This window comes from Schistocerca nitens, chromosome 2, assembly GCF_023898315.1.
Source record: "Schistocerca nitens isolate TAMUIC-IGC-003100 chromosome 2, iqSchNite1.1, whole genome shotgun sequence".
In the NCBI taxonomy this organism is placed as follows: domain Eukaryota; kingdom Metazoa; phylum Arthropoda; class Insecta; order Orthoptera; family Acrididae; genus Schistocerca; species Schistocerca nitens.
In genome coordinates, this window is record NC_064615.1 from 365,363,891 (window position 1) to 365,388,178 (window position 24,288).

Sequence of the window (24,288 nt, forward strand, 5' to 3'; positions counted from 1 at the left end):
TGTCTAGACTATTATGGCAACATATTACAACGTGAATAATTTTTGTGGCACGTTTCGCTTGAATGATACAGTTTGTTCAGTCTTGACAATGCCACATACTCGTGGTCCTGAAAATGTCGTGCTTTAGCAAAGACAAACGCGTCAGTCGTCCGCTGCCATAGCCCATTAACGCTAAATTTCGTCGCATTGTCCTAACGGATACGTTCGTCGTACGTCTAATATTTATTTCTGCGGTTATTTCACGCAGTGTTGCTTATCTGTTCGCACTGACAACTCTACGCAAACGGTGCAGTTCTAGGTCGTTAAGCCACTGCGTTGACCGTGGTAAGAGGCAATGCACGAACTGCGGTGTTCTCGGTACCCTCTTGACACTGACGAACTCGGAATGTTGATTTCCCTACCGATTTGCGAAATGGTCTAGCTCCAACTTCCATTCCGCATTCAAAAGCTGTTAATTCCCGTCGTGCGGCCTTAATAACGTCGGGAACTTTATCACATGAGTCACCTGAGTACAAATGCACTGCCCTTTTATATCTGGTGTACGCTATGCTACCGTCCTCTGTCTATGTCCATATCGCTATCCCATGACTTCCGTTACCTCAGTCTATGCATTTTCGGGGAACTTAGAATTCTCACTGTCTGAGGCAGGTTGAACATCAGTCAGTGAGTATCGACATGTGAAGCGATGTTATTGGAGAAACGTGATTGGTTCTTATTTCATTGAATAAATCTTAACAAGTAAGAGATACGTGCGATTTCCTACCTTAGTGCTACCGGCTGTCCTATAGGAAGTACCCTTTGAAAAACACAGATGTATGTGGTACTCGGCTGTAGCTAGGAAAGCGCTCACCCAGCTGCTGTGCCCTGATAGGTGGGATGGACGTGAGCGCGTCATCAGTTGGCCAGTACGTTCAGCTGTTTTGAAAGCAATAGATTTTTCTGTGGAATTAAAGATGAAACAATAGATTTGTCTCTGTAATGAACTCAAAGATGAATTTATGTACAAATTTCTACGGCACAAGAGGATTTAAGATATCGCGTTGATATTCGGTGTGCAACGGTATCGAAGGTATCTTTAGTGCATCGAGAAGTAATTGCGCCAGCGATTGCATTGCAATAGACGGTGGACAATTTGTACATTTGACGACTTAAACGGGAATTTTAAGGAAATAGTTGTGAATACGTCCTTTTGTGATTTTCTTTTTACTACTGTTGCTGATGCGATTTTGCAATGTCAACGTGTATCTTGACATTAAGCTCATGACGCGAAGTTATGACTTTACAGCCCTTATAATTCAATTTCGTGTTTTACAAAGCCATTCAATTTTTGACACATAACTTTATTTCAGGGCTGTAGCGGGAACAAGAGGAGAGCTGTTACAATGGGCATCCACAGTAATTTTTCTGCGCAGGTGGGAGTGGCTTTAAATTGTCATTTCCGACGTAAGCGTCTAAGTATGACCGTTTCCGTAGTTAACTGGTGAATCTTAATTACATGACACGTCCTTTGCCTTCCAATTTGTGTACTGGTTCGACCGCACGTAGCAAATTGCGATTGGTATCAGTCCACTTTTGTAAGCACTCTCTCTTTCTTAGTTACGTAAAGCTGCAGCGTCCCAACAGTTTTACGCGACAGTTCAGTACAATAGCACGAACTTCCCCGTAAGGCAGCAATCAGGTTTGTGTTCACCTCCAAAGTTTTAATTTTTTCCTCCAAAACTACTATTTGGATTTTGAACAGTGGCGCGCCATTGAATTCCTAGTTAGACGGAGTGATAGGACCAGTTTGATCTGTGAGTGGCCTGTTACCCTCAAAATCAACTTTATAACAAAAATATTCATTAAATTAACGTGGCACAGTATATGCATTATACAACACAATGTCTACAATTCTGAGACCTCTAGTGGCAGAGGTCTGGAAATACGAACAGATGAAGAATAAAGATGTAGACTGATTGTAACGCATGTTTTATTTAAAACTCGTGAAGATTTTTCACATAAAAAATGTTGAGTCATTGCTTTTCAGCATGCCCTCGTAATTCATTTGGGTGAAAACAGAATACCAAATCTGAAATGGTTCAGAAAATGACTAAGAGAAATAGTTAAGCCTGATCATCCTATGTACAAAAGGTTTTCTAAACGTAAATTCGTCGACGTCAAGAACGAACGTTTTCATTTTGGTCTAAAGTTGACTCTGGTATCTGTCAGGCTGTTGACCAAAGTTATTTCTCAACCGTAATTTACTAATTCTTGAACCGAAACGAATTTTAAAGCAGGATACCATTGTTTGTCTTGCTTTTTAATTGTGTACATTGCTCTTCATTCTGAATTGTGATGATTCTGATACAAAAAAATTTCCAAGGGAGTATGGGTACTGTACAGCTGTTGTTACAACAAACAACTCTTTAAAGAGGCATACACAAGATGGGCATGAAGAAGCGCAGTTCTTTGTGCAATCGAAACTTTGTATCTATGAGACGAGTTAGGATAGATTGTAACCTCCCAACAGTAAATAAAATAATATGAATAATATTCACATTTAGTGTAACGTTAAAACAGAAAAATTCCTAAACCTCTCAACAGTAAAAAATATAATTAGTTATATCATTCACATTCAGGGTAACCTCCAAACAAAATAATTACCGTAACCTAGCAATAACACAATGTGACTAATCTCTCAATAAAATTGTCGCTCACTTATAACCTTTCAATAATGACTGTGAATTTAAACTGGTAAATTTAGAACGTCAGCAGTGCTGCGTCATGGCCCTGAAAATTCATTCTGAATAAATTGAAAATTCTTACCTCAGTCAAGTCGCTGGATAACGCGTATATATCTGCTCCTACAAGAAATTTTTTTGGCGCAGCTCTGTGCAATGCTGCCCGATAGATTTGTCATGTATAAAAAGAAGCAACTGATTTTTCCTTTCAATAATCGGGATGACGAAGGATTGGAGAAAATAGTAAATTCTTTAAATTGAAATGAATGTCAAAAGTTACTTTTTATGAGAAAGATTATTATTAACAGATTTTTTTTAAAAACATTTACATGGGACTTGATATAACAATACTACATATGTGCGAGGCTGCTTTTACCTTATATTATATCGCTCAGGCTCCGCCATCGCTCCACACGACCGGCCCAGCCAACTCGATACACACGACTGCTCGCTAGCAACTACTTACTGCTACTACCACACAGTTCCTACTGCATACAACACTGCTCTTTGGTCTGAGATTCTCTTATAGCTTACATATCGCAGGCAGCGCGTGAGCAATCCATCTGCTCGAGTGCGCTAACAACAAATTCCTTAATCGTGGACCTCTTACATAACCCTCTATGGGGGGGGGCAAAAATTTGGCAGGGATGGTGAGTCAATTGGACTTACCATGAGCAACAAATTTTTCTATAATGTATTTAGTTACTAAGTCTACAGTCAGAGAGTATATACATTATTGATAAGTGCAGAACATATTACGAAATGAAATAGAGTGCACACGCACTGAGTACAGAAAATATCAAGAAATAACAAAATGTATACGCAATATTAACAAATATCATAAAGTACACACGTACTGTATAACTCTTTGGCATTTTTACATGAATTAGACATATGAAGGATTAATCCGTATTTCCATTGTCGGAAATTACTTTCAATACATGTCCTACATGCAGCAGAAAATGTTTCACAAATGCATTCGAAACAAATTTAGCAGTAGCTTTGCGTAACGGAGTGAAGGTAACAAATTTCGAAGTGAGTTCAACAGCGACAAAGATGTAACAAAAACCTCTATTAGATCTGGGAATCGGATCAAAAATGTCTACAGCGGCCATGTGTCTCAGTTTAATCGGTACAATGGGATGTAACGGAGGAATATGTGAAGTCGTGTCTGATTTAGCTTTCTGGCAAAATTTACAAGACGTTAAAACTCGTCGAATACGTTTTTCCATGTTGGCAAAATAACAGTTCTGTCTCAGTATAAGAAAACATTTTCTGGCTCCATAATGTGCGTAACTTAAATGAGTATACCAAATTAATTTGTTAACAAGCTCGTCAGGAATACATAATAACCAGTTGTTGCTGTCAGGGTGAGAGCGGCGAAACAGAATATTATTGCGTACAGTATAATGGTTTCTAATGGTAACATTATTCCTATCTTGCCAAAGGCGTTTAATTTCTTTCCACACGTTGTATTTGCTCTGCTCTTGTGCTATGTCTCGTAATGACGATGAAATGAAGTTTTCAAATGCGACTTGTTGAATATACGTACATCACGCTAGAATTTGCTTGGCAGAAGATGGTTGCAATGTCGTGCTGATTGTTGCTGAGAGAACGGGATAGTGCGTCTGCTACAACATTTTGTGTACCGGGAATGTGAACAATTGTAAAATTAAATTCCTGTAAATAAAGTTTCCATCTGCTTAATCTGTCATGTATAAATTTAGCGGAGAGTAAAAACTGTATATGTCTATGATCTGTGTAAACGGTCGTATGTCTTCCATAAAGAAAATGCCTAAATCTCGTAAATGCCCATACAACACATAATGTTTCAAGTTCTGTGACAGAATAGTTGCGTTCAGCAGGTGACAGAATGCGACTTGCAAAGGCGATGTTTTTAATTACTGTAGTACCGTCTTCTTCAATTTCCTGAAAAATATGTACGTCTAAAGTGGTGTTAGAACTGTCGGTGGCAGTGGAAAAATTTCTAGTAAGATCTGGGTTGATAAAAGAGGTGCATTCAACAAGGCATGTTTCAAATTAACAAATTCAGAATGTGCTTGGCTATCCCAGGACCAAATAGCGTTTTTACCCGTCAGTTAGCACAATCTAGTGGTGTCTAAAGCAGAGTAATGAATAAATTTACGGAAAAAGTTAATTAATCCCAGAAAGCTGCGTAATTTTTTTTTTGTCGTTGGAACAGTAATGTCACGTAAAGCTTGAAGTTTTTCCGGATCAGGCACAATGCCTTCTGCTGAAATTACATGTCCAAGAAATTTTATGGAAGTTTTGCCAAAGTGCGATTTGTTAAGATTAACTGCGAGTCCTTGTGCACGAAAAGTTTGCAACAGTTGTTCCAGAATCAGATTATGTTAGAACAGTTAGCTTCTGCGATAAGGATGTCGTCTACATACGTTGTGATTCTGTCTTTAAGTTCTGTCGGAAGTATAGTATTTAAACCGCGAATAAATGCTGCTGAAGAAATTGTTAAATCGGACGGTAATTTACAAAATTGATAACAGTCACCAAAACAGAGAAATGCTGTGTACTTTATGCAGTTCGGATGGAGCTGAATTTGCCAAAATCCCGATTTAAAATCTAATGTGGAATAAACAGCAGTACCATGAAATTTCTGTAAAAGTTCTTCTAGTGTCTGTGGGCGATCTGTTCCATTAATAATAATGTCGTTGACATGACGCGAAAGAAGTACGAGGCGAAGTGATCCATGCTTTTTCTTAACAATATGGAGCGGGTTTATGTACGGACTAACTACCGGTTCGATAATTCCTTGGTCTACCATAGCTTGTAATTCTTTCTTAACTAGTTCTCTGTGAATATAAGCAATGGGATAATGTTTAGCTTTAAATGTGTCGTGCTGTTTAACTTGAAATTCATACATAAAACCATACATAGTACCAGGGACGCTGTCAAAAACTGGAGCTTGCTGTAAAAGAATATTGCGTAGTTGATTACGTTCGTCGTCTGTATTTGCACTGCTCTGTTTTACTTTCTCAGAAATCATTTGCATAACGTCTTAGTCGGCTTCCTCTGGTGTATTGTAGTTGTGTACGTACGTATCTGTGAACAATGTGGAATGACAGTCTATGTTACGCGATGTAGAAATGACCTCTGTTCGATTAATTGCTTGTTCTTCTGCAGATAAAGCGTGCTGAAATTCTAATGCCAGTTGTACATTCTCATCCTTTAACATTAAATAGGAATTTTGAAAGTCAATAACTGCGTCGTGTTGTACCAAAAAACTCGTACCTAAAATAAGGTCTGTTGTCAATAAGGGAACAATCCAAAAATTTGAGTGGAACGTATGACCTGCAATACAAAACGATAAGTGTGTCTGTAATTTTACATCGACTCCTTTACCAGATACTGCTCCTTTTACTTTAGTTTTGCCTAATGGTAACGTAGGATAGGTATTCTCTTTGTTACATTCGTTGAAAGTTTCCTCATTTATAACTGACACAGGTGATCCAGAATCGATTACTGCTGAAAATGTGTATGATCCAATCTTTATTTCAATGACAGGGTGGGAAATGGCTTTTTGAATAACTGGTTTTTCCTGCAAAAGAGTGTCTCGGATGTCGTCAAAAGTAATAACATTTTCGTGAACAAGATTCTCTGTGTCAAAAGTATTGCTTGCGTTGCTGGAAGATGCAACTTGTACTGTATCTAGTCAAATTTTTTCTGACGCGCTGTTATTTGCGGGAGGATGCTGTGGCATCTCGACTATTTGTACTGTTCTGTTATATCTTCCTGACGTATTACGTTCGGGATGATACCGACTGTCTGGTTCATTCATGATAATCTGTTGTTGTGGTTGGTTATGCTGCTGGTAAGACCGACTGTTATTAAACGTACGCTGAAAACTGTGCTCTTTACTTTTACGTCTGTCATAATCGTTGCTATACGGCGCATTGCGATATGAGTTGAAATGGTGTGTTTTCTGTACGTAGTGATTTCCTTGTTACTGTCCGTTACTATTTGGTGGAGCCGACGCTATACGTGTAGGCGGCGAAACATTAAAGCTTGGTTGACCTTGCAGACAACATTGTTGGTTAGGTATGCTAACCGGCTGGTTTTGTTGTTGTTGTGGGCAAAAACCTCTATTGTTACCAAAATGTGTCTGCTGTTGCTGATAATTTTGTACATACTGATGATTAAAATTTTGTCTTTTATTAAAATTACGCTGGTAGTTCTGGAGTGTTTAATGAAAATTGTCACTTTCGCTAAAACTTGTCATATCAGGTTTTCTTTACACATCCTTAATCCTAGATAGATCGATGGTTGAAGAGCTGTTTTGATATAAAGGATAGTAAAAGAGTAGGCAGCAGCGCAGAAAACTAAAGAAGAAATAGCACTACTACGGCTCGGGGCCCTGTGCACGCTACCGCACATATTCATCGAAGTATAATGAACCCCCTGAGGTTAATTACGCGCTGCAAATAAATTTTAGTTTCTGCATTGGAGGCGATGCCGGTGAAAATTCAAAAGTAAATTGTTGTATCCAGTCCAATTATAGTTTCTGTGTTGCAGGCCAAGCTGGTGGAAATGCAAAAGCAAATCGTTGTATCCAGTACAAAGGGTGAATTTGTGTTCTGTCATTATTAAATACCTTAAATTTTCTCACGGATAGAAAGTGCTTATAATCAAAAATATCGTCTTTGTATGTCTGAGCAGGTTCAGGATTGTATGACAATCTGTTTGTCTGTGACTGTTCGGAATCTAAGTCACGTACTCTCTCTAAATTACCTAAGTTACACTGGCTATGTGAATGTGACAAATGTTCACAATGTGGCGTATGCTGTGACGTGTTAGACGCTGAAACATTTTTCATTTCTGTCACTTCTAGCTGTAAAGACGACACTTTTCTACGCAGTGTCTTATTGGACGAACTTATCTCACTGATTGTCTGCTGTAAATTTTGGAATTTGGGTGTTTGATTGAAAGAAATTGGTGACGTATCGTCTGATTTGGTATCATTGTTATTTTCGATATCGTCAATACGACTGGCCAATTCATCAAATTTTTCAGTCAGTGCTTTTACCTGATCGTCATTTTTGGTGTCACAAACATTAATTTGTTTTTGGATTTTACGGGTGGTTTTGTTCAATTTCTTAACGTCTGCTTTAATGGCATCGGGATCCTGTATTAATTCCAATTGTTCAAGTCTACTGGTCACTGTCTGAAAGTCTACTATGTGTGTGTCCGTTTTTGTTTTAAAATCAGAGATTTCATCATGCAATTCGGTGTTCAACTGTTTGATAGTATTGATTTCGTCTGATACTGTAGCAATGTGGTTGTCTACGTATGTTTTTGCTTTCGTAAACATTTTACGCTTATCTTCCTGTCTCTGTGCAGTAATTGTTTCCATGACTTGTTTCTTTACTTTGTTCTGTTCCTGTATAAATTTACGGTAACGCGTTTCACTGTTTTGTAGGTAGTGATTAAAACGTTCGTCAATTTGGCTGTTTTGTTGTCCCAATTTCGTGTCTACTTTCGCATCCAGTGTGCGTGAAAGTTCTGATGACATTAATTTAAACTCGTCACGTAGCTGTGTTGCGTTTTCAGAACATTGTTTAGCGACTGCACTAATTTCATCTCTAAGTAATTTAGTTGTGGCAGCATGTGTATTGCGTAATTCCTGTGCAACGGATCTAATTTCTTCACTACTATTCCTAGCACAAGCCTTAACTTCCTCACGTAATTGTTCTTTAGTATCATGACATTGCACGGAAACGGCTGCAATCTGTTCATTAATCTGTTGAAAGTTCTCATTAATTTTTTTGTAATTATTGTCTTGTTTTTCATTCGACTGTTTGAGATTGTTGTCTAGTTTTTCATTAAGTTGTTTGTAATTGTTGTCTTGTTTTTCATTGAATTGTAGCAATAATGCTACAACTTGATCCATGCCAAAATTACCGACTCTATTATCTGTACTGTGTGATGGTGTATCTGCATTTGTCACGTTTTGTGAAATCATTTGGTCATTGTCTGATTCACGAAAAGGTTTGCTAATTGGATGTGCACTGTGGGTCACTACATCGGAATCAAATAAATCTGACGTATTCTGACTACATTTTCATCTTCGTGAGAAAAATTTATCTGTTCACTATGCAAATTTTGCAAATCAGGTGTGTCAAACTAGGCAGCGTTCATTGTATCGGAACGTGCCGCGTCATCAATAGTTAAATTTAGTGTGGACATAAATGAATTTGTTTGCACATCATTAGGATTTAAATCAATACTAGTGATCGGCACGCACTTATTATCTGTAATTAGAGGATTATCACTATTACACTGAGTGTCGCTAGTATTATCTGTCAAATTATTCGAGTCGGCTTTCTCACTCATTGCACATCGCGATGTGCTGTTAGCAGTTTTTCGCGGCGTTTTCACAAACCAAAGCAAAGCACAAACTCAGACAAAGACAAAGCAAAAATGGAATAAATACAATTACAACAAAGAGCAATAAATTGCCGATGATCTGTGAAAGAAAGAGTAACAAGTTAGTAAATGCGTTGCGCCAGATGCAAACTATATTTAAAATTAAGTAAATAAGAGCAGATATATAACTGACTGCCTATCAGAAGTTCACAAAAATACGATCCTGGCCGGTTGCCGACAAGTGTAACCTCCCAACAGTAAATAAAATAATATGAATAATATTCACATTTAGTGTAACGTTAAAACAGAAAAATTCCTAAACCTCTCAACAGTAAAAAATATAATTAGTTGTATCATTCACATTCAGTGTAACTTCCCAACAAAATAATTACCGTAACCTAGCAATAATACAATGTGACTAATCTCTCAATAAAATTGTCGCTCACTTATAACCTTTCAATAACGACTGTGAATTTAAACTGGTAAATTTAGAACGTCAGCAGTGCTGCGTCATGGCCCTGAAAATTCATTCTGAATAAATTGAAAATTCTTACCTCAGTCAAGTCGCCGGATAACGCGTATATATCTGCTCCTACAAGAAATTTTTTTGGCGCAGCTCTGTGCAATGCTGCCCGATAGATTTGTCATGTATAAAAAGAAGCAACTGATTTTTCCTTTCAATAATCGGGATGACGAAGGATTGGAGAAAAAAGTAAATTCTTTAAATTGAAATGAATGTCAAAAGCTACTTTTTATGAGAAAGATTATTATTAACAGATTTTTTTAAAAAAACATTTACATGGGATTTGATATAACAATACTACATATGCGCGAGGCTGCTTTTACCTTATATTATATCGCTCAGGCTCCGCCATCGCTCCACACGACCGGCCCAGCCAACTCGATACACACGACTGCTCGCTAGCAACTACTTACTGCTACTACCACACAGTTCCTACTAGACTTGGCCACTGTTTCTATGTTTCGATACAGTGTATCGATACGTGGAACTGTTTCAGTATTTTGGAATGGCTGTGGTTCACTGTTTCGAAACAGTGGTGTTTCTTTCCGCCCCTGTCTCGGATAACCGGACCAGATTCGATCTCGAGCCAGACACAGAAACTGTATCGTTGTTTCAAAATAAGGTTTTTTCAGTCCACCTGTGCTTGGAACGGACTAATTGTATCGAAACAGGGATGTTTCATTCCGCTCTGTGTCACAGTCGGACGAGATTCGGGCTCGGCACAGGTACTGAAACACAACATACCACTTCATGAAACGCTTTCAAGAGTGTCGAAATCTTTTTGACAAGAAGTAGCATGAAGCTTAAGATATCCGAAAATAAAGTTTCGTTTCTAGCTGACTGACCTATTCCGAAATGGCGTAACATCTACTTTTTAAACACTAACAAAACAGTAAAACAACGCTTACTATTCACATGCAAAATAATAAATATGTGAAAATCATTTAGTTAAATTACACTTTTTTTATAACATACGCTTCTCTGTTCATCTGCAATAATCATATTAAGAAACGCAAGTAAGCCTACAACATTTTGAATCAAAAAAGGCGTAGAGTGACAGTTATTAGACATATACACAAATTTGGTGTAGGTATACTTGCAAGCAATCTGTTTGACATATCACTGATAGTGTAATGGTGAACAGGAGGGGCTGGGAAGCATGGTGAATTTATAGTAACGGTTCGAAACACCTTGAAAGACAAAATTTTTTTCTGTATATTTTGTTATTTATTCTAATTATTTGGCGTTACTTGTGAGTCTATAGTCACTGTGCCTATTATCGACAATGATTCCCTTTGTGCGCATGGAAATTAGCAGGATGGATATATTACCCATACTAACGGAAGGTGGGAATCCCAGTAGCATATCCATTGTTTCTGCAGTGTGCTCCCACCTCCAGTTACGTTGGTGGTGGTTCTTCTATCTTCAGCTACGGCTGTCCTCAGCCAATTGAAAAGTATGAAAGTCACACGACACGAAAGCAGCGTATTTGCTGCAGGAAATACGAAACTGCCAAGAAACGTAAGTGATACTTTCATACTTTCTGCGATATGATTAGCGCTCTCGCTCCTCATTTGTGTTTATATGGACATACTAATACAGCAGACATTAAAGATGATAAAATGTGTAGGGTTATTAGATTACAAAACACAATCTGTTTCACTGTTGCGAAACAGCGTATCGAAACATTACATTGTACTGTTTCATTTGTTTCGAAACAGTTACATGTTTCAGTTTGCCCATCTCTAGTTCCTACTGCATACAACACTGCTCTTTGGTCTGAGATTCTCTTATAGCTTACATATCGCAGGCAGAGCGTGAGCAATCCATCGAAATTACATCTGCTCGAGTGCGCTAACAACAAATTCCTTAATCATGGACCTCTTACATAACCCTCCACTGGGGGGGGGGGGGGGGGCAAAAATTTGGCAGCGATGGTGAGTCAATTGGCCTTGCCATGCGCAACAAATTTTTATATAATCTATTTAGTTTCTAAGTCTAAAGTCATAGAGTATATACATTATTGAAAAGTGCAGAACATATTACGAAATGAAATAGCGTCACACGTGTCCGCTGGAAACAGCATTATTTCTGTGTGTTGCGTATTAGATGGTAGCTCTTTGATGTACGTGAGCAATTAACGTGGGCTCTTTCAACGTCTACTACTGATTTCCCCGAAACCTGGTGGCAATTATTTTTTACATTTACAAACGTCACGGTTATGACGCATATAAAGTCCATACTCATTATTTGTGCGTCGTCATTAATGTACAGGAAACGTAAACAAATATTGTATGTCTCAAAAATTATGTAATATTACATTAATGGGAGAAAACAAAGTACGCAGACTATTTTTTGAGAAGCTTTCATCATAAAAATCAGCAATTACGTAGCAGAAAAAGTTGTTGTTGTTGTGGTCTTCAGTCCTGAGACTGGTTTGATGTAGCTCTCCATGCTACTCTATCCTGTGCAAGCTTCTTCATCTCCCAATACGTACTGAATCTGCTTCGTGTATTCATCTCTTGGTCTCCCTCTACGATTTTTACCCTCCACACTGCCCTCCAATTCTAAATTGGTGATCCCTCGATGTCTCAGAACATGTCCTACCAACCGATCCCTTCTTCTAGTCAAATTGTGCCACAAGCTCCTCTTCTCCCCAATTCTATTCAATACCTTCTCATTAGTTATGTGATCTACCCATCTAATCTTCAGCATTCTTCTTTAGCACCACATTTCGAAAGCTTCTATTCTCTTCTTGTGCAAACTATTTATCGTCCATGTTTCACTTCCATACATGGCTACACTCCATACAAATACTTTCAGAAACGACTTCCTGACACTTAAACCTATACTCGATGTTAACAAATGTCTCTTCTTCAGAAACGCTTTCCTTGCCATTGCCAGTCTACATTTTATATCCTCTCTACTTCGACCACCATCAGTTATTTTGCTCCCGAAATAGCAAAACTCCTTTACTACTTTAAGTGTCTCATTTCCTAATCTGATTCCCTCAGCATCAGAAAAAGTAGACATCAAATTTCTATCATTACCGCGAAAATAATAATGTTACTTAACTTGTTCTTTGTTTGCAGGTGGTGACTGTACGATGAATTACAGGGGTTGGATAAAAACTTGGTAGCACCGGCACGCTTGAGCATAAATGCAGATGCTTGCGAAGACTGCAGGCTGCGCAGTGGTTTTTGGCCACGAAAGGCACCTGTCTAAAGACCTCAGTCGTTGCATGTATCAGTAGTGTCAGACACAGTGATGCGTGTTGTGAGTGCATTATGTCCATGCTAAGTCAATTCATACGTGCGCAAATTGTTTATGCTGGTATTGTGGCTGCTTCCGTAGCCAAGGGAGCGTAAATGTATCATGTTTCAAGAAGCACCGTTTCGAATATTTATACTGCATACAGGGAAAGCGGAAAAACATTATCCGCTAAGTCACAAGACGGACGAAACTGTATGATGAGTGATCGTGACGGACAGTCACTGAAGAGGATTGTGACGAAAAATAAGGGGATGACAGCTTAAGAGTCCCTAAGGAACTGAATTTCGGACTCGCGAACCCTGTCAGCAAGACAACACTAAAGGAGCTCCAGCAGCAGGCAACCGCAGGGCAGTCTGGAATTCCAAAACCACTGATCAGTGATGTGAATGCTCGTAATAGGAAAACGTTGCGCAGAAGGCATAAAACCTGGACTATGGGGTAATGGAGAACTTCATTTGTTCGGGTGTGCCTTGTTTCACACTTTTTCCAACATCTGTCCGAGTTTACGTCCCAGGAGTGAAACATGGCGGGACTTCGGTGATGGTATGGGCAGCCAGAGCGTAGTATTCTATAGACCCCATGGTTACTGTCCGAAGTTGCACTACTATCAATTATTATGTGCCCTTTAGCTTGACCAGCTCCTTCCACGGTGCAATGTTTTTTTCGCCAACGGTTGCTGCGTTCCAGGAAGACAGAGGCACTATTCACACAGCTCACATCGTCCAAGGCTGGTTTTGCTAGTACGCGGATTAAATACTGCATCTCCTCTGGCCACTTACCAGAAATTTTATTCAGCTTTTGTGGTCTAGTTTGTGGAGAAGCGTGCGTGATCGCTGTCCACCTTCATTAGCGTTACTTGATCTTGCCTTTATTTTGTTCGATGAATGGTATAAGATTTCCTCGAAAGCCATAGAGGTTCTGTATTTGTCCATTCCGAGACGACTGGGAGCAGTTTTAAATGGCAATGGTTTTCCCACACCGTATTAAGCGTGGTAATATGTTGTATTTTTGGTGTTTCCATATTTTTCGCCACACCCTGTACGTCTTTAAAAACTGTTGATGACGGAGGAGACCAACCATATGAGAGTGAGCTATGTGAAACAAAAAGTAAAATGAAGATATACGGGTTTAAACAGTTTCGAGGGTTTCAGAACGCGTGGCTAGTGTCAATTATTTGGCTACGAGTAATGTCTAAGGATCAGCTATCGCATTAGTCACGATACCCTGATGATTAGCCATGCAATAGCTCAATAATGAAAAATAGGCAGGAAGGATTTTACTATGTGGTAGAGAATAATGTTTACAGCTAACAAAGGCTTTGAGATGAATAAATCGATTGATTCCTTATTAATTAGAACCAACGTAACAAAAGCGTCAACGGTTTTAAATTAAAAGACGAGAGAAATATGACTAGTTCCGATATTTATTGAAAATTATTCTGACTTTAGTCCCGTGTGTTCAGATTTAGAGTTCCACTTTGGCTAATCACTAGAAATCACAAGTCCAAAACACAAACTCGCGAAAATATTTCAGTGTACAATTCTTTTAACCTCGAGTGAATTATTTTAGATCCACACACTGTTAACTCGCCACAGTCTTCCTAAGTCAACACGACTATACGACAGTAGTATTCGCCTCGAATATCTCAAGCCCACTACTTGTAAAATTTCTGAACACTACGAAACGTGACCCAACCGCCTCTCATACACCACGTCTTAACTCCTCCAGCTCTAGGAAACGATTGACCCCGGACAAGATGGCTGCCACCTTTTATGCTCTCGCGCTATTGTTACAAAAATTTGCATACAAGCGTTTTCCAAACAAACTTCAGATTATCAGTCTTATCCTATACTTACGTGCGATGTATCGAATAAAATGGGAATTTCTTCAGCTTTCCACTATTGCCTTTTTTTTTATGAGTTCATTAGTTTGCTCAATAGTCAAAGTTTTGTAATAATTATACTTTACGCTAGTTTGTCCTCAATAAATCAGAATGAAATAGAACTAAATACATTTATATACAAATACTGAAGTTTAAATTGATATGCTGCTACAAGTTTTATTATATTATTAATTATTTGCAGTAAAATTTGTGGTTTTATGCTTGGAAAGCATATTCTGGCATGTAGTTTACATACATATAATATTTTATAACAGTCTTCTAGAATGTTGTGATAGAGCTCCACGAGCTCTATTCGTGGACAGTTATTTTTTTAGAAAATCGCACATGGCATCGGGGCGTATTAATTTTTCATGTTCATGTTAACTGTAAAGCCTTTGATTCCGAATAATTTAAAAGCTACTTGCTTGATCATAGGCGCGGTTTCATCCTCACTCTCTTCTCATTTTCCTGATTCTAAAAATGTTATTGCTTTTTCTGTGACTGTCTATGATCAGTTTCTATTGAGTTTAGGTCTATTTAGTGGCGAATACAGTCACTCATTTCCGACTTGGTGGGCTATCCCTTCAGTGCTCCTCGTCAACAGCTAAGTCAAACAAGTATTGGTACAGGCAACCAACCAAAGGGCACTCAACGCTTTCACATAAGGGCACTTAATGCTTTCACATAAGTATCTCCCTTCATCTGTCAAGCTAACAATTGAATTTGAAGAAACTTATATTGCAATGGGGGTAAGGGACGGATGAAGTGCGTTTATGTCAAATGTAAAATCCTTTAATTGTGAACACACGGGGCATGTGCAGAGGTAGTGACGCCAGCTACGGAACAATACGGGTGGTATGAATCATTAGCAGTAGTGTAATGGGAATAACAACAGATGTGGTACGAACCATCATCAGTATTACGGAAATAACATAGGGGTGCACTTCATAGCAATAAGCATCTATTAAACCCAAAAAGGAACCCCAGAACCTCCAGAAGGCGTTCCCAGTAAAATCAAATGCAGGAAACACAAATGCTGAAGCAGAAAGTGTCATATTAGGTGTAATGGATGGGAAAAGGTTTAAGTTTCTATTGGACACAGGGGCTCCTGTGTTGGCCTCGAGAGCTTTAGTGGGTGTGAGGCAATGGGACTCGTCCTTATTGTAACTCGCTTGAGGTGAATGATACCGATATATGGTCACTAATAGTGAATTTTCATTTGGAGGCAGCCTGGTTTAGGCCGTGTGTAGAAGCGGTGCCTCATGTAAGTGACGGCTACAGCATGATTCTAGTGTTGGACTTTGTGCATCAGCTTGATGCCATGACTGGCCTTTGGCTATGTGTGGTGGAACTTAGTAGGAAGACATTCCAACTATAAGAAGCCGTCTTGAAAGTTGACCTGTTACGAGGAGCATCTGTCATATTAGGCAATCCAGTTAAATCGCAAGCATAACTCAGTGTGGTTCAGTGTGGAGCCTGACTTATAGAGTGTATTGTGTTATATACATATAGCAAAAAGGATAGAGGCAGGTAATATCTGTAAATGTGGATACTTTCGGCACACAGGAGGTTAAGTTGTTGAAGGGAACATTGGTGGCAACATTAGTAATGCCGGTAGAGGTAGATTGCCGCACAGAAGATGTGAGCTACGAAACGGCACATAATGCCACTGAGACTACATTGTATGAGAAAGTTAAGCATTTGATGGGAACAGAGAAGGTTCCCATCCAATGACTGTTGTTAGAGTTTCAACTTTTTTTTCCACAGGGGCCATTTTCTGCGTCACCCGTGATGCATCACAGGCTTCGTAAGGAGTATGAAGTGCTGGTGTACCAGAAAAGTATAGAATACCACATTCCCTGCAACCAGTCTTAGAAGATTTTATCAATCGGCAATTAGCCCGAGGGGGTAGGAATGGGAATTCATACCACAAAAGTCTACAGACAGTTCAAGAAAGTATCGATTGTGCTGCAGCTACCACAGTTTGAACAGTAAGACGACTATTGATACTTACCCCACTCCAAAAACCACAGAAGTATTGATAATCTTAAGCAGTGCTGGTATTTATTGACAATGGATCCCAAAAGCAGGTACGATCAGTTGGAAGTGATTCTAGAGGACAGACCAAAGATTGCGTTTTTAGTACGGTACCAGTGTAGAAGAAGGTTATTTGCTTTGAAAGATGCACCAGCAACATTTCATCATTTGTTAGATGGAGTATTGAAGGGATTAAATCCTCATCAATGTTTAGTGTATCTGGATGACATAACCGTTTTTTCAAGAGACATGGAACAACATAGGCAGTGACTGAAAGAAGTGATCAGGAGATTGTGGGCTGTACACTTAACACTGAGTACTGAAACGTATCATTGTGTGTTGGAAGACGTGAATTACTTTGACCATGGTATTATTAAGGGTGGTGTGAGAACTGACCTGAAAGTGATACAGGTTCTACAAGAGTTTCCAGTATCAGGGACAAGCGAAGAATAACACTCCTTCTTGGTCATTGTGAATTATTGTAGAAAATTCGTGAGAAGATTCACAGAAGTAGCACAACTGCTTATACAATTTCTGAGGAAGAGTATCAAATTTGTGTCGTGTAAGGAGTGTCAGAAAGCATTTGTCAAGTTAAAGGAAGTATTGAAGTTAAGTCTAATAACGGTGTTCCCGGATTTTCATAAGGAATTTATACTATCAGGTGATGCATCAAACCATTGTCTCGTGTGCATTTTGAGCCATAAAATACCATCATATTGCTTTTGTACTGAAACAGCTGAATGGAGCCAAGAGAAATTATTCAGCTACAGAGAAGGAGATGGTTACCCTGATGATGGAGTAATATACTTCCAGTCTTAAATTTGTCTGAGAAAGTTTAAAGTTGTCACTGATCATGCTGCTTTGAAGTGGTTGCTAGGTTTGATGGACCCATCCAGTAGGCTGACAAGATGGGCTTTAAAACGCAGTGAATTTCCGTATGAATTAATTCATAAACTTGGTGAGAAACATTGGAATGCGGATGCACAAAGCAAGAAAATGGCATTGGTACAAGCCTTAGCTCAGGAGTCTGCTAAATGGCAAGCAACACAGAGTACTAATGGAGAATGTATGCAGTACAGTAAGCAGCAGCTGTTGAGTATGTGTAACATGTCGTTGTATAAGGAAATAACACTGAGGTCACTAGCGGTCTTACCAGCGAAGCTAAGGGAAGAGGTGCTTAAGTGATGCATGATCATGTTTCGTCTGGCCATGGAGGGCGCAGAGCAATAAATCAGAGTGTGGCAGAGAAAGAATGATAGAAAGGAAGAAAAAGCGATGTTTATGAGTACGCCAGGAATTGTGTGCAGTGTGAGCAATGTGTAGATTTAAGTTGAAATTTTTATACAAGTGGTTGTCGAAAGTTACAGAACTGTTTTGGTTTATTGACATAGATATGTTAAGACCGTTTCACTGAACTCCAGCAGGGAATCGATTTGTGCTTATGATAACAGATCATATCTCTCGTTACATCGAGATGGTGCTGAGGCAGGACCAGCAAGCAGTCACAGTCACGCAAACATTGGTGAGTGGAAGGGTGTTGAATTTTGGGGCGCTAGAGACAATAATAACAGGTCGAGAGACGAACTTCATATTGGACCTGATGAAAGAGTTGTATCGTTTGTTGGGAGTGAAGCAATTAAGAAATAGCCCACTTCATCCTCAGTCAGACAGAAGGATGGGACAGATTTATTGAAAGACCAGGAGGGTGCTTAGTTACTACGTCAACATCCATTATACGGACTGATAAATATACACTACTGTCCATTAAAATTGCTACACCAAGAAGAAATGCAGATGATAAACGGGTATTCATTGGAGAAATATATTATACTACAATTCACATGTGATTACATTTTCACGCAATTTGGGTGCATAGATCCTGAGAAATCAGTACCCAGAACAACCACCTCTGGCCGTAATAACGGACTTGATACGCCTGGGCATTGAGTCAAACAAAGTTTGGATGGCGTTTACAGGTACAGCTGCCCATGCAGCTTCAACACGATACCACGGTTCATCAAGAGTAGTGACTGGCGTATTGTGACGAACCAGTTGCTCGGCCACCATTGCCCAGACGTTTTCAGTTGGTGAGATATCTGGAGAATGTGCTGGCCAGGGCAGCAGTCGAACATTTTCTGTATCCAGAAAGGCCCGTACAGGACCTGCAACATGTGGTCTTGCATTATCCTGCTGAAATGTAGGGTTTCGCTGGGATCGAATGAAGCGTAGAGTCACGGGTCGTAACACATCTGAAATGTAACGTCCACTGTTCAAAGTGCCGTCGGTGCGAACAAGAGGTGACCGAGACGTGTAACCATTGGCACCCCATACCATCACGCCAGGTGATAACGCTTCCAATGTGCGTTCACCGCGATGTCGCCAAACACGGATGCTACCATCATGATGCTGTAAACAGAACCTGGATTCATCCGAAAAAGTGACATTTTGCCATTCGTGCACCAAGGTTCGTCGTTGAGTACACCATCGCAGACGCTCCTGTCTGTGATGTAGCGTCAAGGGTAACCGCAGCCATGTTCTCCGAGCTGATAGTCCATGCTGCTGCAAACGTCGCCGAACTGTTTGTGCAGATGGTTGTTGTCTTGCGAACGTCCTCATCTGTTGACTCAGGGATCGAGACGTGCCTGCACGATCCGTTACAGCCATGCGGATAAGATGCCTGTCATCTCGACTGCTAGTGATACGAGGCCGTTGGGATCCAGCACGGGGTTCCGTATTACCCTTCTGAACCCACCGATTCCATATTCTGCTAACAGTCATTGGATCTCGACCAACGCGAGCAGCAATGTCGCGATACGATAAACCGCAATCGCGATAGGCTACAATCCGACCTTTATCAAAGTCGGAAACGTGATGGAACGCATTTCTTCTCGTTACACGAAGCATCACAACAACGTTTCACCAGGCAACGCCGGTCAACTGCTGTTTGTGTATGAAAAATCGGTTGGAAACTTTCCTCATGTCAGCACGTTGTAATGTGTCGCCACCAGCGCCAACCTTGTGTGAATGCTCTGAAAAGCTAATCATTTTCATATCACAGCATCTTCTTCCTGTCGGTTAAATTTCGCGTCTGTAGCACGTCATCTTCGTGGTGTAGCAATTTTAATGGCCAGTAGTGTATATTTCTGGAAAACGTATTTCACACATATGAGTGTGTATAATTCTAATTTATATACGAATATAGGCTTTTCGTCATTCAAGGAGATATATGGTAAAAAGATGCCAGCGCCATTCGATGTGATTAAACAGCAATGGAACGGGAACGAAGAGTCATTGCTAGATTTTGAGAGAACTGTGTGATAAATTTGCAAGAGGGACCAAAAAGCAAACACCGAGGCATTTGAGAGTCAAGAGGAGGCAGTGAAATGCAAGCGAAATTTGTCTCAATACAGGGTGGGTCAGTTGGTGATGTCAAGACGATATACTCTGAAAGAGAAAACAAAAACGTTTGTGACACAATACCAGGGCCCATAGAAAGTGACTGAAACCACATGACCTGTAAATGTGGAGCTACAATTGCAACAATGTCAGCAACCATACATGTCTGACGCATAGACCATTCAAAGGTGCCCCAGAATCGATACCAGAGCGAATATCGGTAGAACCAAAGAAGAGAGCAAAAAATAAGGAGCGTAAGAATAAGCAACAGTAGGCAGATGACCACACCTATCGTATACTGCACCCCTTAAGGCCAGTGAGGCAGTTAATATGTTGTATGTTTTATTATTCGTAAGACTTTTGTTGTGTTGATTGTTAAAGTAATTTTGGGTAGGATCACATGTATTTCTTATGGAAAGAATTATCAGAATTATCTTTAATTATTGTGAGGGAGATGCTGATATCACAGGCAGTACGCTTTGGGGGGAGGGGGGGGGGGAGATGATGATGATGGACCCTTTCCTCAGGTTGCTATTCAGCGAGGATGCAGAATAAAGGCTACTCAAGACAACATTTGCGACAGAAGATTCAAACGATGTGAGTGATATGAACAGGATAACGCAAGTCACAAGAGAGTTTCCCGGAGGAAATAGGGCAATTGTAGAGTAGCATGCCTCATGAATTATGAGTCTGGAGAGGACTGTGATGAACAACACGCACTAGCCCTCTAAAACAAACTTTTAGAGCAGTTCAATCACGATGATTGGATATGAGAAGACTTTTACAGTCAGTACAAGATAGTAATTGAGACGTAAGAGTGGATTTATGAGCTTGCAAGAATCCGTTCGTCAGCTACTGCATGGGCAATTGAGTCTCATTCTATCGTCATCCAAGCAGTATACTAAAGGACTGACAAAGGTACACAATGATCTGCCAAGCGAACTGCAGTTAATACCAGAGCCTAATAGTCAGACCCTGCCTTTCTGTTATAACGGAGCAGCAATGGAAGTGGGAACAGATAGTTCATAGTTGCATGTGTTGGTGAAGGTAACAGTGGCGGACAATCACACATTGTCTAGAGTTTACATGGAACACATCTGTTCAGTAAGGGTAGAAACAGTGGGGATGTTAGTGAAGATAAAAGAGAAAGTGTGTTACCAACAGTGGAAGATCGGTATCGGTATGAAGTAATGACAGTAAGAGAGAGAGAGCTACAAACAAAGCTAAAATGGGGTGGTCACCAAGTGTCCTACTCACGAGATCCAAATGAGAGGAACTGCATGTGTCATGCAATTGTTCAGAGGCAAGAGGGTCAGCCATGACAAAAGGAGGTGACAGGACTAAAGCCGTACTTCCAGTGTGTGGGTCTACACTAGGTATACGCAGTGTACGATGAGATGATAGTAGTGGCAAGTGGTTATAAACAAGAGAAGCTCATGGGAGTGAGACAGAGATAAGAGGCAGTGGGTTGTCAATTAAAGAATCCATATGTGATCTTATGGGATCAACATTTGGTTTACCAGCTACAGTGATGGGAGTTACTGTTTTAAATATAACATGACTCCACCTGTATCGGTTGGATAAACCATTGGAGATGTTTCCTGAACAAAATCTCACCTTCCTAAATTATACCTGGAAATCAAGTCCAGTTCATTCACTGACATGAGTCAGATGATATCTACCCGCTAAGTTGGCTGTGCGGTCTAATGCACGGCTTTCCGGGCGGCAAGGAGCACCTGGTCCCCATCACGAATCCGTCCGGCGGATTTGTGTCGAGGTCCGGTGAACCGGCCAGTCTGTGGATGGTTTTTAGGTGGTTTTCCATCTGCCATTGACGAATGCGGGCTGGTTCCCCTTATTCCGCCTCAGTTAAACTATGTCGGCGATTGCTGCGCAAACAAGTTATCCGCGTACGTGTACACGACCATTACTCTACCACACAAACATGGGGTTTACACTCGTCTGGTGTGAGACGTTCCCTGGGGGGGTCTACCGGGGGCCAAACCACACAATAAACCTGGGTTCGGTGTGGGGCGGCGGAGGGGTGAAGTGGACTGCGGTAGTCGTCGTGGGGTTGTGGACCACTGCGGCTGCGGCGGGGACGGAGCTTCTCCGTCGTTTCTAGGTCCCCGGTTAACAAACAACACATACATACAAAAACTTCCTGGCAGATTAAAACTGTGTGCCGGACCGAGACTCGAATTCGGGACCTTTTGCTTTCGCGGGCAAGTGCTCTACCAACCGAGCTACCCAAGCACGTCTCACGCCCCGTCCTCACAACTTCACTTCTGCCAGTACCTCGTCTCCTGCCTTCCAAACTTTTACAGAAGCTCTCCTGCGAACCTTGCAGAACTAGCACTCCTGAAAGAAAGGATATTGCGGAGACATTGCTTAGCCACAGGGCCGAAGCCAGCTATCCACTTACCATCGCCGGCCCACAGTGACAGTGTGTGGCGTATGTGCCTCACATTGACTACTACTAGTTGCACTTTCATTCTTCAGTTAAGTTTCCTATTTCAGCCAGTACATTAATCTCTACATCTGCATTTCTCGGATACTGGTGGCCTAACTTCCCTTTTCTGCAGTTTTTTTTAAATATTAACCAATGAGGAGCCATATTGAAACTCATTAGACAAGACAATGTTCACCCCCTGCATGACAGGAGCCACAAGAAGGAAGAACTTCTGATTCCTGTCCACAGTGCAGTGCAGCAGTTCATGAATTGCACAGATGCCAGTTTGTTACTGAGTTTCCCCGCACAGCATTCTTGGAAGGCCACATGTGACTGCAAAACAAAGTTCCTTGCCAGATGGCATTGCTTATAAAAACTAAGATTCTGAAAGGGAGGCAAGGTGACAGATTTTCGTTTCACTATGTTATACGACTTCTGTATATGTAGACCTGGACACCATATTACACAAAGCGCATTATGCGAAACACTGACAGAACGTAGCAGTCAGACCCCTGGTCAAAGCTTGGGTTGTAGCGTGCACCTGCCACTAGTACACGCTTTGTTCCATACTAATCTCTTTCTCTCTGAAAAGCAAGCGAAAACTCCCAGGTGGACCTGACCGGACACCAAGCCATTGCTCTCCACCTAATCCCAGGTGGACCTGGCCGGACACCAAGCCATTGCTCTCCACCTAAATTACAGTAAATACGAGGCGTGTTTTTTAAGTAAGTACCGTTTTGAAATTAAAAAAAGACGAGCTAATATATCTCAATAATTTTATTTTTACATGAAAGTCTGCACCTTAATCTACGCACTGACGCCATTACAGTCTGATTCTTTCTTGTTTACGCTGTGTACTGAGTGTTTAAGATGCCTCCGATAATCGTGAGTCCCGGCGACTGTGAAGTACGGGCTGTTATAAGATTTCTTAGTGCTAAAGACCTAAAAGCGATCGATATTTATCGCGAGATCTGTGCATATTACAGAGAAAACGTTATGAGTAATGGAATGGTAAGAAAGTGGGTGAGACCATTTAAAGATGGCAGCACAAATGTGCGTGATGAACAAGGAGTCGGCGTCCTTCGGTCGTTAATGAAAGTTTGGTGCAGGAAGTGGACAATAAGGTGAGAGAAAACAGAAGCTTAACGATTTCCTCCTTGCGGGATGACTTTCCTAATGTTTCTCGCAGTGTTTTGTATGACATTGTGACCGAGCACTTGAATTACAGAAAACTGTATGCACGTTGGATACCGAAAATGTTGACGGATGTGCACAAAACCAAACGTTTAGACGTTGCATTGACTTTCCTTGAGCGGTACCACAACGACGGTGATGATGTCTTAAGCCAAATTGTTACGAACGATGAAACATGGGTGGCGTACGTCACACCAGAGTCAAAGGAACTGTCCATGGAAGTTGAGCAAGGGCATCGTTTTGCTGCAACACAATGCCCGTCCGCATGTGGCTAATCAGACCAAAGATCTCATCACATGTTTTCGATGGGAAACTCTAGATCATCCTCCGTACAGCCCCGATCTTGCGCCCAGTGACTACCATCTGTTCCTGCACTTGAAGAAACATCTGGGCGGTCAGCGTCTTCAAGACG